Source organism: Centropristis striata, chromosome 11 (genome assembly GCF_030273125.1).
Source record: "Centropristis striata isolate RG_2023a ecotype Rhode Island chromosome 11, C.striata_1.0, whole genome shotgun sequence".
NCBI classification, from domain to species: domain Eukaryota; kingdom Metazoa; phylum Chordata; class Actinopteri; order Perciformes; family Serranidae; genus Centropristis; species Centropristis striata.
The window spans coordinates 25,399,882-25,413,378 of record NC_081527.1 but is presented as its reverse complement, the minus strand read 5'-3'; positions in this window follow the sequence as shown (position 1 = coordinate 25,413,378).

The window sequence follows — 13,497 nt, the reverse complement described above, 5'->3', positions numbered from 1 at the left end:
CTCCTGGAAGACTATCAGCTCACACCTGCTCACATCTAAAGACAAGAGTTTAGAGTTTTTAGTCTCACACTGAGAGTTTAGACAGACTGTCAATATTTCAGGGTCACTATTTACAAGACTACAACTAGATTTCCTTTAGCATTTTTTACCTACCATGCAATTTTTTCTCCATCATGCTCTAGTAAAAACTTAGAAAAATGGAGGAGAAACGGCTTTTGGCTCCAGCTGCTCTAGTGTGTGCAGTGGTTTGTGTTGAAAAAAGAAAAAAAAAGAAGAGAAGACGCCACAAAATGCCCCTCACAAAGCTGAAAAGGGTTTCTGTTTTTCTGACATGAAAAGTTGACTATTTTACAGTAAAAATAGATATAAGGAAGAATAAAGGAAAGGAACATTTAGAAATGAATTCATGACATACATTAATGCCTTATGTGTTTAATTAAATAGTTATATTTATCAGCTCTTTCAACTCTAATTTAGTTAATCATACATTCATTATCAATTATTTATTACTTATTTATGTATAGGCCTACATTTATTTATACATTTTAACTGGGTCTCCTTACGGTTCTCTTCACTAAGAAACATCTAAATATATGACATCACTATATTTTTATTTAGGACTGAGCTTACTATCATTATTGTGATGTTCCTTTTTCCTGGTGAAGTGGTTTTACTGGTTTTACTGTCCGGTCTGGAACCGGGGACCTTTCCCCCGCTCATCTATTGGTTGGTGATTGTGTTACATCACTGAGACTTGAGATCATATCAAACACGTTTGATATGATCCAAACCCAAGACTAGGAAAAGACTGATATGAAACAGAGCATATTACTACCTTAAACTTAACCATGGAGATGATGGGAGCGCCATGACTCCAGTAAAACTCCTAGATTTAAGTCTTTAGTAAATCTAGGAGTTTTACTGGAGTCACGCGCTCCCGTCATCTCCATCGTTAAGTTTGAGGTAGTAATCTGCACGTTTGATATGATCTCAAGTCTCAGTGACGTAACACAATCACCAATCAATAGATGAGCGGGAGAAAGGTCCACAATAAGACCACCTCATGGGAGGAAAAAATACAAAAAGAATCTAGTTGTAGTCTTGTAGTGACCCTGAAAGATTGACAGTCTGTCTAAAATCTCAGTGTGAGACTAAAAACTCTAAACTCTTGTCTTTAGATGTGAGCAGGTGTGAGCTGATAGTCTTCCAGGAGTCTTTTAAAAATCTTTTAAAAGTCTTCTGATGTATAGGGAGCATTAGTCTATGTTATTCTTCCTGAGCTTGGCATGTAGAGATGTCCAGAGGATGATGTGTTGTAAAAGTTTCAGGAAGAAGTTAAAATCCTGATCCTCCAGTAGCATGGCAGAGGCTCCTGCTTTTCTGAGACAGTGAATAGAATAGCATAGAATAGAATAGAATAGAATAGAATGCACTAGATCAAAGTGGCAAATCTACAAAAAAAAAAAGTGCAGATTTAAGAGATTTAAAGTGGCAAAACTTACATTTAATATCAACCTGAAAAGTAACTAAAGCTGTAAATATACATAAAATGGAAATTCTCAAGTAAAGTACAAGAACCTCAAAACTGTACGTAGGTACACTGCCCTACATAGTCTAACTGCAGTAACTACATTTTTGGTCAAAATTAAGTTCTAACTAAAAATGTATTTAGTCAAAGTCCACCACTGGTTGAAAGCAACATGAACCAGTTTAACTACAAACATAAATGTATAGAATGAGAATAACTACAAGGATGTGACTATCACATATGATTTTTAACACAATGACCATAATGTACGGTGGCTGACAAGGGCAAACGTGCCACAAACAGCAAAATGCTGCAAAAACAGGAATCATGCAACACCAAAAACACACAAACACATAAAACAAATGCAACAAAATATGCAGCAGCAAAAAAAATGCTACAATCACAGAAATTAAGCAGAAACAAAACCTTATAAATCCACAAAACACATGCCAAAGAAAAATGCTGCAAATACCAAAAACACACAAAACTACTGCGAGAGAGAAATACTACAAATTCACTGCACAAAACTGAAAACTGGACATTCTGTGTCTGGTTACATGTGACTTTCTGTGTTTGACTTGCTATGTTTATTTCACATCTTGTCTTTAATGTCTATTTGTGTCTTATGTAAATTTTCTTTAGGTGAAAAATGCTATACTTGTTAGTTGTAAAATATCATTATCCAATATTTTATTATTTATGGACACTAATGGTGCACATGTATGTATGATAATATAAACATATTATATTCTGGCAGTGAGAGTATTCTGAATATTCTAATTTTTCACTCATTCATTACATCAATGCATTTGCTGCCATCTTGTGGCTCAATTCTGCTTCTCATTTCTGAGTCTCTAATGTAGATCATACTTTTTATTTCCTTTTTTTTTTTAATTCAACATAATTCAACATAATCATTGATTGAATGAAACTTTCCAGATGGTGAGATGTGACTGTAAAAACACATTTAGCCCAAAGGGCCAACATGTCTTGTCATCAACTGCACCATTAAAGATTAAACTTTTTTTTTGAACACTGGGAGTGTGCTGTGATTTGGATGGTTCTTTATTTGTTGGGTTTAAAAAAGGAGACATGACAAGTGACACAAGACAAAACAGAACATCTTACAATGAGTGGCCTGACAGGATTACCACAACAGGGCAAAACAAACAAACAAACAACAATAAAAGCAAATGTTAGATCTCATGGTGTGTTTATTAGTGATGGTGCATGGCAGTTTGTTGTGTAGGGTTCCTGCTAGAAATGCATGATTTGGAAAAGAAATATCAAATTTATATTATTTTAACTGATACTGTAATCGCAATATGATTCACAATATTGAAGGAAAAAGTAATTTTTGCATCATTATCCTAATTTTCTTTGAAAAATGAATGTGTAATCTTTTTTTGAGGAAGTCTTTGTCATCTTGCAGTACTGTAATACAACATTCAGAATGGTATTTGGAGACATATTTTGCCTTTACCAGTCTGCCTTCCTTTTCTACACATTTTTTAGATTAAATACTCATTTTCTATGTTATATTTTTATATGGTTTAGGGTTTTATATAAATATGTGGTTTTGTCCACTTAAATACCTGCAAGAAACTTTTCTCTTTCTTTCTTTTGAACTGTGGGTTTGTTTTGGCCTCATGTCTCTCTGTGTGGACAGTTAACTCTATGGAGTCTCAATTTTTGAATCCTTTTCATCCTGCCTGTATACACCACTTAAAAAATGTTCAAATGCCATGTTGGTGTTTTTTTCAGCACAATCTTACCTTTATGACCTAATAATGATTTATTTTTTCATTCTAACTTACTGGATCAACATTTTGAACCAAAAAGAAACAAAGAAAAACCAACATAAATGTGATCTTGCGATTGTGTGTGATCCTGTCATCCAACTCTGGTTTTTATGCCAGTGTGACAATTTTGGTCATTTTCTGTATTTTTTAGTCCTTTAGTCCAACATAAAATGTGTTTTTTTACTTTTTTTTTTTTTTTTTTTACTTTTTTTTAATTATTAATGCTGAGGTTATTGAGGGAAAACTCTTAGTTAATGTCTTACTGGTTGTATAATAAGGCTATGCAGAATAAGGCATTAATAACTACTTAATAATGACTAATTAAGAGCCAATATGTTACTGATTTGCATGCTAATAAGCAACTAATTAATGTTGAATATGTGTTCCCTTATATAAAGTGTAACCAAGATGGGTAATCAAAGGGCACCTGACCTGAACAGCAACAACATAAATCCCCTTAGAAATGTTCTTAACAATCACATTTAGCTCCATACCTCATACAACACACAAATTAATATCAAATCAGAGAGAGCAACAACTGATTCCCTGTATGCAGCAGGGAACCCTCCTCATACACAGTGAACTAAGTCATCACTAACTACCTGTTTCTATTGACTCAATTGTATGAAGTTAAAAGCCAACCCAGCTCTGAGGCAGCCATGGCTGGAGGAGAGCAGTACTGTTCCTGCACAGCTGATGGCCAGGAAAGCTGCTCGCATGCAGACATGATGGGAACTGCTTAGGGCATAACAATTCAGCAATAAATGGATTTACCAAATGGTCAGCAGCAACATGAGAATAATTAAATTATAGACTGCAGCAACACAAAACAAAACCACTGAGCAACAGTTATATGCAATTGCTATAGACGCAGAATTGCGGTGATTCTCATGAGCCAGTCTAAGTTATGTCTGTGAAGATTATAACTTTATTAAATTAAATATATTTCACTTTTATATGGATGAACAATGTAGCCATAATGAGGCACAATTCATTGTTTTGTGTTAAAACAATATTTTCTATATTTTTAAAACAATAATTGATTCACAAATTCATTACCGTAATGTGTCCAGATAAAAATGTCATGGTTTCCCCACACTTGTATACAATAAATATTTCATAAACTTTATCCAAATAAATATGTATTTGTTTAAAAATGTATAATTTAACAGAAAAAAATTGGTTTTAACAATGTATAAACAATGTATAAAGAACAAAATCTGAATGAAAATTGATGAGAAGAAATGGTTAAATGTTACGGTAATGATAGAATTGTTTGCATTAAAATATGTGTATATTTTAATAAAATACATTTTGGTGATACCAGCAACTTGAACATATTTAAGTGCTTGCCAAAGGAAAAAAAAGAAAAGAAAAGAAAAAAAACTGTTGTTTTTTTTTTTATATATAAATGTGTTACAGTAATGAATTGTGCTCACAGTCTCTAAAAATGTCAGAAAATACCTTAATTAAAAAAAAAAAAAAAGATTATAAATTCATATTAAACAGTGACTTTAGATTGTATATGTTATAAAGGGTCAAAGAAAATATGTATTCAATGCTCTTGGATTTTTGCTATGAGCTGTACCATGTTCATGAGAATTACTCTAAGCTACAAAAGCTTGCTGTAAAAATCTCAGGAATATTTTAAATCAGAAGGGACAGTGAGCGAAACAAAATGTTGTCAGCTGATGAGAACAGCCGATAACATCAGTGATAAGTTATGAGATAGAAGTACATGTCTAACCGTCATCCTTATTGAACTTTCCTTATATCTGCATTGGATTATCAGTAGAACAGCATTAAAGTCACTAGGCTAAAGCCATCTCATTTTATGTTTTATTTTCTCTTCCAGGTGAATGACAGCCACATAAAGCACAGATAATAATAACTCTATAACTGTATTATGTTAACTATTTACTGTTATTATGTGTATGTGGCTATACATTACATGTTACACTTCCATACATTTCTATCTGAGTAGCCCATAACATTACATAAGGCAGTGTAATGTCCAGTCATCTTTTATTTTTTCTTCAGTGTGTGTGAATGTCACATAAAGCAAAGCTAAGCAAAACTCTAATACATGACAATGAATTATGTATGTAATGTTATATAATTGTAATATGTAGTAAAGCTGTATCACCAGTAGATGTCGCTAAATGTTCATAATAAATTATATTGGTGGGTTTGTAACATAACTACAGAGACTCAGCTTTGATGATTTTTTTTCTTATTTTAAGTATCTGACATGGGAGCATATTTACAGTAGTATAGCTGTTGGCAGTGGTAGTCATTTCTGTTGAGCATTGCAGAATTTAAACTTTATAAACAGTGTAAGTTAAGATTATGGAGCTGACACCGGCTGACAATATACAATATACAGCTATTAGATACCTTTAAATCCTTTTAACTCTCTCCAAACAGGTGTACTTTTTTACTTTTTATATTTTTTTATTCAAGCACTTGACAATGTACAATTCAAGACAGGTAAAATATAACCAAAAAATGATATAACAACTAGACACAATGGTGAAAATAATGTCAAATCACAATCAATATATCAGAAGTCTTTTCCTAAAAAATATGATAAATAAGAGCAAGGCAGGCATAAAAAACAAGGCAGGATACCCTAAAATAGCAAAAATAATAAATTAAAACAGAGAAAAGAGGGAGTACAACCTTCCACTTGCAAGAATGAATATATTTACCCAAGATAATGATAAGACTTATTTTATCTAAAACTCATCCGCATTGTCAATAAAGTAAATTGTATCATTGTAAGGAGATGATGCTTTGTTGTTAATTTTCAATGATATCCAACTACGAATATCAGACCCAAATGCAATTAATTAAGCCAAAAATAAGTGTTGAATGGTTTCAGCTTCAGATGAACTAAACGTACAGGGATCTACATCAAATTTATATCTAGAGCTAAAAAGATCACTGACAGGGCATATTGTTGAAACAATTTAAAATTAGTTTCTTTCACTTCAGGAGGAATAGAACATGATAAATAGAAAGATAAAAAACTGTCTCTTTATTTCAACCCCTATATATCCCATACACAGCAGTTAGTGTCCCCAGAAAAAAAATAGACTAACTGTTCTGTTATCACATTGTCATGACCTGGCTCCAAGAGTCATGGCAAAAAATGGAGTCCATACCATCAGTTTAAATAATTCTTTATTGATCAAATTCAGCCAAATTAAACAATCATAAAGGCTTTGATGTTATGGAGTGTGTAGAAGCAGTGGTACCAGTGGTGTAGGGTGTGCATGAGTGACAAGTGTGAGCGTGGAAGTGTTGATAGGGTGAACAAAGGTAGGGGACAAGCTAAAGCATCAAGCTAAACCAAAGCAAACCTTACTGGGGACAAAGGAGCCCAGAACAGGGCAGAGCTGGAGGGAGAGCAGAAAGGGGAGAGCACCTGGCTGCAGTGGCAGACTCAGACTGTTTGAAGGGCAGGGGCGGAAAAAAAGGGCCCATTCTGCACAACATCGGGGCCCCACCAGCACGCAAAAAGCTGGATGAGGACTATTCCATCATACATGATTTGATACATTCATTATCTTTGGTTATGATTAGCATTAAGCTAAAGGAGATCCAAATCTAAGTAATTAATGATATGGTACTGATAATTAAAAGCATCGAACCAAACCATGTAGGGGGGTCCCTGGATAAAATGTGTATATTTTTAACTAAAATGCTAGCCTGGCTAACACCAGACTATTCTCAAATGAGGTCTAGTCTGGCAACCTACAATGCATTTCTCCGTAGAGGAGGTGTGGTTTACGATCCTCCGGAGCTGTTTATTGGGCGCTTAGAATGTCTATCAAAAGCGTCGTAGGTAGCTCTTAGCCAATCATATCAGTTATACCAGATGACGTAGTAGAGCAACAGAAATGGATGTTTGTTGTGTGTGTGTCTGTGAGAGAGTGTTGCTTGCTGCTTTGCTTCTCCAGTTCTCGCTTTCTGCAAGATTATTTATTTTCACGCTTTATTCCCCTTCATGTCATTTAGCCACACACATCCACTGATTTTATGGGCAATAAACAAGCTGCTGCGGGTCTCTCGGCAGCTCCGCTGTCCCCCGGCTCGTAGCGAGATCACCGGCGTTGCGGTAGCGCCGGTGATTAGCGGCGCTAATAGCCCCGCTACCGGTGATCTCGCTACGAGCCGGGGGACAGCGGAGCCGCCGAGAGACCTTTCGCCTTTCAACTTTCGCTCTAAACTATTTAAAACGCCGTCTACAGCTAAAGAGAGTTTCGCGTCTGCAGCAGCCATGTTGAACCGTAAGAAAACTACAAGCTTCCAAGTGCTGAGTAGTACGCGTCATCGTCTTGCCGTCCCTCCCCGCTCTGTGATTGGATCCCTAAAACAGGGCTAAGAAACGGCCCTAGTTGCCAGACTGGATGGAGGTTCAAAATTAAATTTGAGCGCGCAAGGCAGTATGGGTATACCCAGGCTAGTAAAATGCATCAATCTTGTGCGCTTTGAGAGCTAAATGAGAGCAAACACCTCACATTACATTTTTCACAGTTGGGTGATACTGTATTATATCTTATTCTTTTTCTCTCCATTCAAAGAGCTCCTGTTTTATAACTTGGCATCTAATTGCGCTTTTCTACTACAGGTACAGGCAGACTATTAATTCGCTTTTTGCTTCCTTATCCATTGTGGATTTTAGTACCACTTGATGTAGCTGTTCGTCATAGCGACGCCACATGAAAGCAAAGCCTCTTTCACATTCCCTGTTCGTCGGCTACCAAAGAGAGGCACCATGGCTCCAGAAGGGCAGAAGGGAACTCATTAAGGCACATTATCAAGCTTTTCTGCACAAGAGGGCACATCATCATCATTTATTATATGAAGGGGTACCCTAGAGGGCACCCATTCATTTTTTGCACGTGTAAAGGGCACCCCCCGCCCTGAAATAATCCAAAAATAATTAAGGGCCGGGACTCGTTTTAATTTTTTTATCTAATTAATTAGAGGCTTTGTAATTAATTAATCAAAATTAATCGCATTTTAATCGCATATAAATATTTGACCTGAGAACAGTGAGAAGTAATTTTTTTCACATGGATTTTTAGTATACCATTGAATAATGACTGAAAACATAAGCTTAAGCAACAAAAATGTGTTTATTTTTGTTCAAGTCCAACAGACCAGTGCAATTTTTGCCATTAAGTGTAGCAATAGCATATTTAGAAATATAGTACATTTCAGAAATGCAGGTAGCCTTTAGGTAGGTAGACCTTCTGTAAACTAGAATACTTTGGTTTTTTTAAGTTAAACACAATCCATGCTAGCTACCTCACTAGCCGCTAGCTGCTATATGTTTTGCATTGAGGTGATACTTGAGGCTCGATGTGCTGTGGTGATATGTGAATTCCTTGTTGCATAGCAACACAACCATGCTCTTATCGACGCTTCCATCCGTTGGTTTTTTGTAACAAAATGTCCCATCATCCACGGGGCCAACCAAAGCGTCTCATCAGCTTCTTCATTCATGTTCACTGTGGTTTGTTGTTGTCTGAACTCATGAACGCTAGTTGGTGCTCCAGTATAATTGGTCCGCGGAGCAAAAATAAGTGCGATTAAAATGCGTCAATTTTTTTAACACATTAATTTTTGTGTAATTAATTAATCTTAATTAACGCGTTAAAGTCCCGGACCTAAAAATAATATAATGGAAGACACCTGCAGACAGAGAAACCACACCCAGAGGAGAGGAGGAGGAAGGGATAGACTCAGAGGATGCCACATGGAGCATCACAACATTTTCTAAAGTGTGATTAACAGAAACAGCATACTGCTTTGTATCGAATGAAGCAAAGGAATGGGATTGCTTTACAGATTTTCTCATACCTTTCTCTTGAGACATTAATATTATATTTAGTGATACATTTTTCAAAAGAAGTGTCCATCCAAACTTTAAACCACTGTCATACCAGCCAGTGTTAAAGAAGGATTTCCTATTATAGTAATAACACTGTTTTTAGGCGCCAATTAACAATGAAGAGTTTGTTTTATATCATTTGAATACATGTCTTAAAAGTAAGTAGAGAAATACATTTTCTTTAGTTGTGGAAATATTTTGGAATATTCACTGATTTATATTCATTGACTTATTTCCATTTAATATTTGTTTATTTAGTGCCCGTAGTCATGTGAGGAGTCAGGAAGTGAATTGTACTGTATTGAAGTTTGCTTTTGTTGTTCTCAATAAATGAGTTCGGCAGAGCGTCACGGTTGCTTTACTGTGTACATGTCGGACACCAAGCCAACTCAACAAGTAAAACATTGTCATGTTGTCATTCAAGAGTGGTTATGAAAATAAGTTAGTTTAGAAACGCAAAGTTTATGAACGATAAGTTAGATAGCCACTACACGGCTGTGGCTCAGTTGGTAGAGCGGGTTGCCTCCTGATCGGAGGGTTGGTGGTTTGATCCCTGACCATGGCAGCCTACATGTTGAAGTATCCTTGAGCAAGATACTGAACCCCAAATTGCTCCCGATGCTGCGTTCATTGGTGTGAGAATGAATTCCCAATGGTGGCAGGTGGGACCGTTTAGGGTAGCCTCTGCCACCAGTATGAATGTGTGTGTAAACGGTGAATGAGTGCAGTCTGTAGTGTAAAGCGCTTTGAGTGGTCGAAAAGCGACTAGAAAAGCGCTATGTAAGTGCAGGTCCATTTACCATTACCATTTACACTGTTGTTCCATAATTAAGCATTATAAGTTGAAACGTTATAGATGAATGTCATTTTTACAAAATGTAGAGCTTGTTTATAAAAGTCAAACAACTTCATATAACTTTTTTGACAACTCCAAATCAAATTTAAGCAGGAAGTTGAGGCCTCCAACCTTATGGAATAACTTGTAACAAATGTCAACTTGGTGATGCTCCAAAGTCAAAACAAGATTACAGTAGGTGTGTCGACGCACTTTGAGGCCTAGTAACACTTTTGGTGCCTGTTCGGCTATTGAAAACAATATACAGAGACTTGTCCTGCCACTTCTTTCTGACGAAAAGATGGAATTAGTTGAGCTTGATCTGCATAGATATGATGCTACACGTTTCAGACATATTCTCTTCGATGTCTCCTTTGGGAAATGGGTGAAAAGGAATTTAAATAAAGAGTTTTGGTAACACTTTACAATAACCATCATCTATAAATGGTTAACAGATAGTTTATTAATGTTTAATCATAATTTATAAACCGTATATAGGCCATTTAGAATGGTAAATTCATAATTTATTAATGTTTAACTAACTAAATTATTTATAAATGGCAAATAGATGGTATATTAATGTAAGTTTATAGTTACTTTACCATTAACAAACAATTAAATTAGAATAAATAGTTTATTAATAGTTTTAGTTGCATTCATAACATTTTTAACACCATATCAAGTATGTTAATGATTTAGAAAAGATTCATATACATTTAAGAAATGATTGAAAACATTTAAAGATTAAATATGTAGTAAATGGTTAATAATTGGTTTATAAACCATTTATAAACATAACTTAGTTGGTTATTGTAAAGTGTCACCAGAGTTTTTAGGCAAGGCAAGGCAAGGCAAGGCAAGGCAAAGCAAGTTTATTTGTATAGCACAATTCAACACAAGGTAATTCAAAGTGCTTTACATAAACATTAAAAACAGCAAGACACAATTGGAAACAGTAAACACAGTCAATTAAAACAGGGAAATAGAGATAAAAATAAGATACAGCAGGATAAAAAAAAAAGAGATAAAATAATAAAAAGCACAAGTCAAACATTGTGTAGTTAAAAAGTAAGGGCAGTAGAGTAGAGCAGATAAGTGTTAAAGTTAAGAGTACGCTGCAGTAAACAATAGTGTTTTTAGTCCTGATTTAAAGGAGCTGAGCGTTTGGGCAGACCTCAGATCTACAGGTAGTTTGTTCCACAGGTGAGGAACAGAATAACTGAAAGCTGCCTCACCCCGCTTAGTTCTTGTTTTTGGGACACACAACAAGCCAGTTCCAGATGACCTAAGGGGTCTGTGATGCTTCATAGAGAGTCATTTGGTCCGAGACCATTCAGTGCTTTGTAGACCAGCAGTAAGATTTTAAAATCTATCCTCTGACTCACGGGAGGCCAGTGTAGTGATTTAAGGACCGGTGTAATATGGTCCAGTTTCCTGGTGTTTGTGAGGACTCTGGCGGCAGCGTTCTGGATCAGCTGCAGCTGTCTGATTGATTTTTTGTTAAGACCTGTGAAGATGCCATTGCAATAATCCAACCTTCTAAAAATAAATGCATGGATAAGTTTTTCCATGTCTTGTTTGGACAAAAGCCCCTTAATTCTAGCTATGTTTTTCAGGTGGTAATAGGCATATTTCGTGATAAACTTTAGATGGCTGTTGAAGTTCAGGTCTGAGTCAATAATTATACCAAGATTTCTGGCTTGAGTTGTCGCTGTCAATGACATAGAGCCAAGGTGAGCGCTTATCTTAGACCTTTCATTTTTAGGGCCGAAAATGATCACCTCTGTTTTCTCTGCATTTAGCTGGAGAAAGTTCTGGCACATCCACTCATTGATTTGGTGAATACAGTTACTCAATGAGAGTCTGATCAGCAGCACTGAGTTAGACTAACACAGAGCTGGAGGGGTCGGGGAGCCTGTTGAGAGGTGAGCGGACAGAGAGAGTCCAGAAAAGAGGAGAAACTAGAGAGCAGAGCATCTGTGTCAGAGTTGGGAGCAATACGTGTGAAAGAGTCGGATGAGAGAAGAGCTGATAGGACAAGAGGACAAGATGAAGCACGAGAGGAGGAGAGGAGGAAAGGAGGAGATGAAGAAATGCCCAGAGACATGAAGAAGGAGTTACGGAAATGTTAATATAATTTATACCAAATTCATAAAAGCCCAACATAAGTTCAAATAAGAGGTTTGCTTAGTGGTTTTTAAATTCATTTTTACCACATCTCACAGTCTGTTTGCTGAAGAAGAGCATGGCATGTTTGAAAAGTCTGATAAAGCGTGTTGGATCATAACTTAAGTCACACTACACTACACATTTTTGGGAATTCCACTTTTTTGCAGTACACCTGCATACCCAGACATGGATTGAAATGAGTTATAAATATTCCATTTCAGATCTTACAAGCTACAAGTTAAAGGGATGTTTCTCTCTCTCTCTCTCTCTCTCTCTCTCTCTCTCTCTCTCTCTCTCTCTCTCTCTCAGTTGGATGAATGGCCCAAGTAAAGTCTGCTGTAGTAACATGATTCTACTTCCGTTTTTCTATCAAAATAAAGTCCTTATTTGCAAATAAAGTATCATGATGTATTTGTCAGAAATTAATATTTTTACATTTGGAAGAAGCCTGAATTGCCAATAGCACTGGGGAGTCTGGATGGAATACTTGCTCTGAAAAAGGAAACAAACAACTATAGTTTCAGAGCTTGAGACTATGAGGTCACCGCTGTTTGGGAATTCCTAGCTACAGTCTTCCTGTTTTAGCCAAAGCTGTGGTAAAAATAGTAAAAAATAAATAAATAATCTGCCTGGCACATTCTTGCTAATACTGTAGCCTATCATTTACCATCATCTTGTGTAGCCACATTTCTCTTCCAGTTTCCTGAAGGTTTCAGGTCCTATATTAGATTTAGTATATGTTACAGCACACTTCTCTAACTACTGACAGCTGCTTTCCCTTAATCTCCAACATGTGACATTTAAGTGTTGTTGTTGTGCTGATTCTACTCGCGGCAATTTTATGTAATCCACTGTATTAATTGTACTTGTTCACCACACACATCAATGCCATTGTGAAAAAAGAAAACACAGTGAACTAAGGTCAAGGAAATTAAGAAAATGAAGACCAACAGTTAGCTAATGCAATAAGTTAGGCTAATAGACCTAAGTAACCACGGCTACAGTAACTACAAGTTAGGCCTAGCTGAAGACAGACAGACAGACAGACAGACAGACAGACAGACAGAGATTAAATGCACTAAACACCATATCTCTAACAAGAATATACTGTAATATTTAATGGTAAAATATTTCATTTATGTAGCATTTATAAAGTATTTTCTTGTCAATTATATGGCAGAACAGCATTTCTTTTGATGTAAAAACCTTTTATTTATTCACTAAAAAATGGAATAAAATGCCAATCTTAAACGTGAAA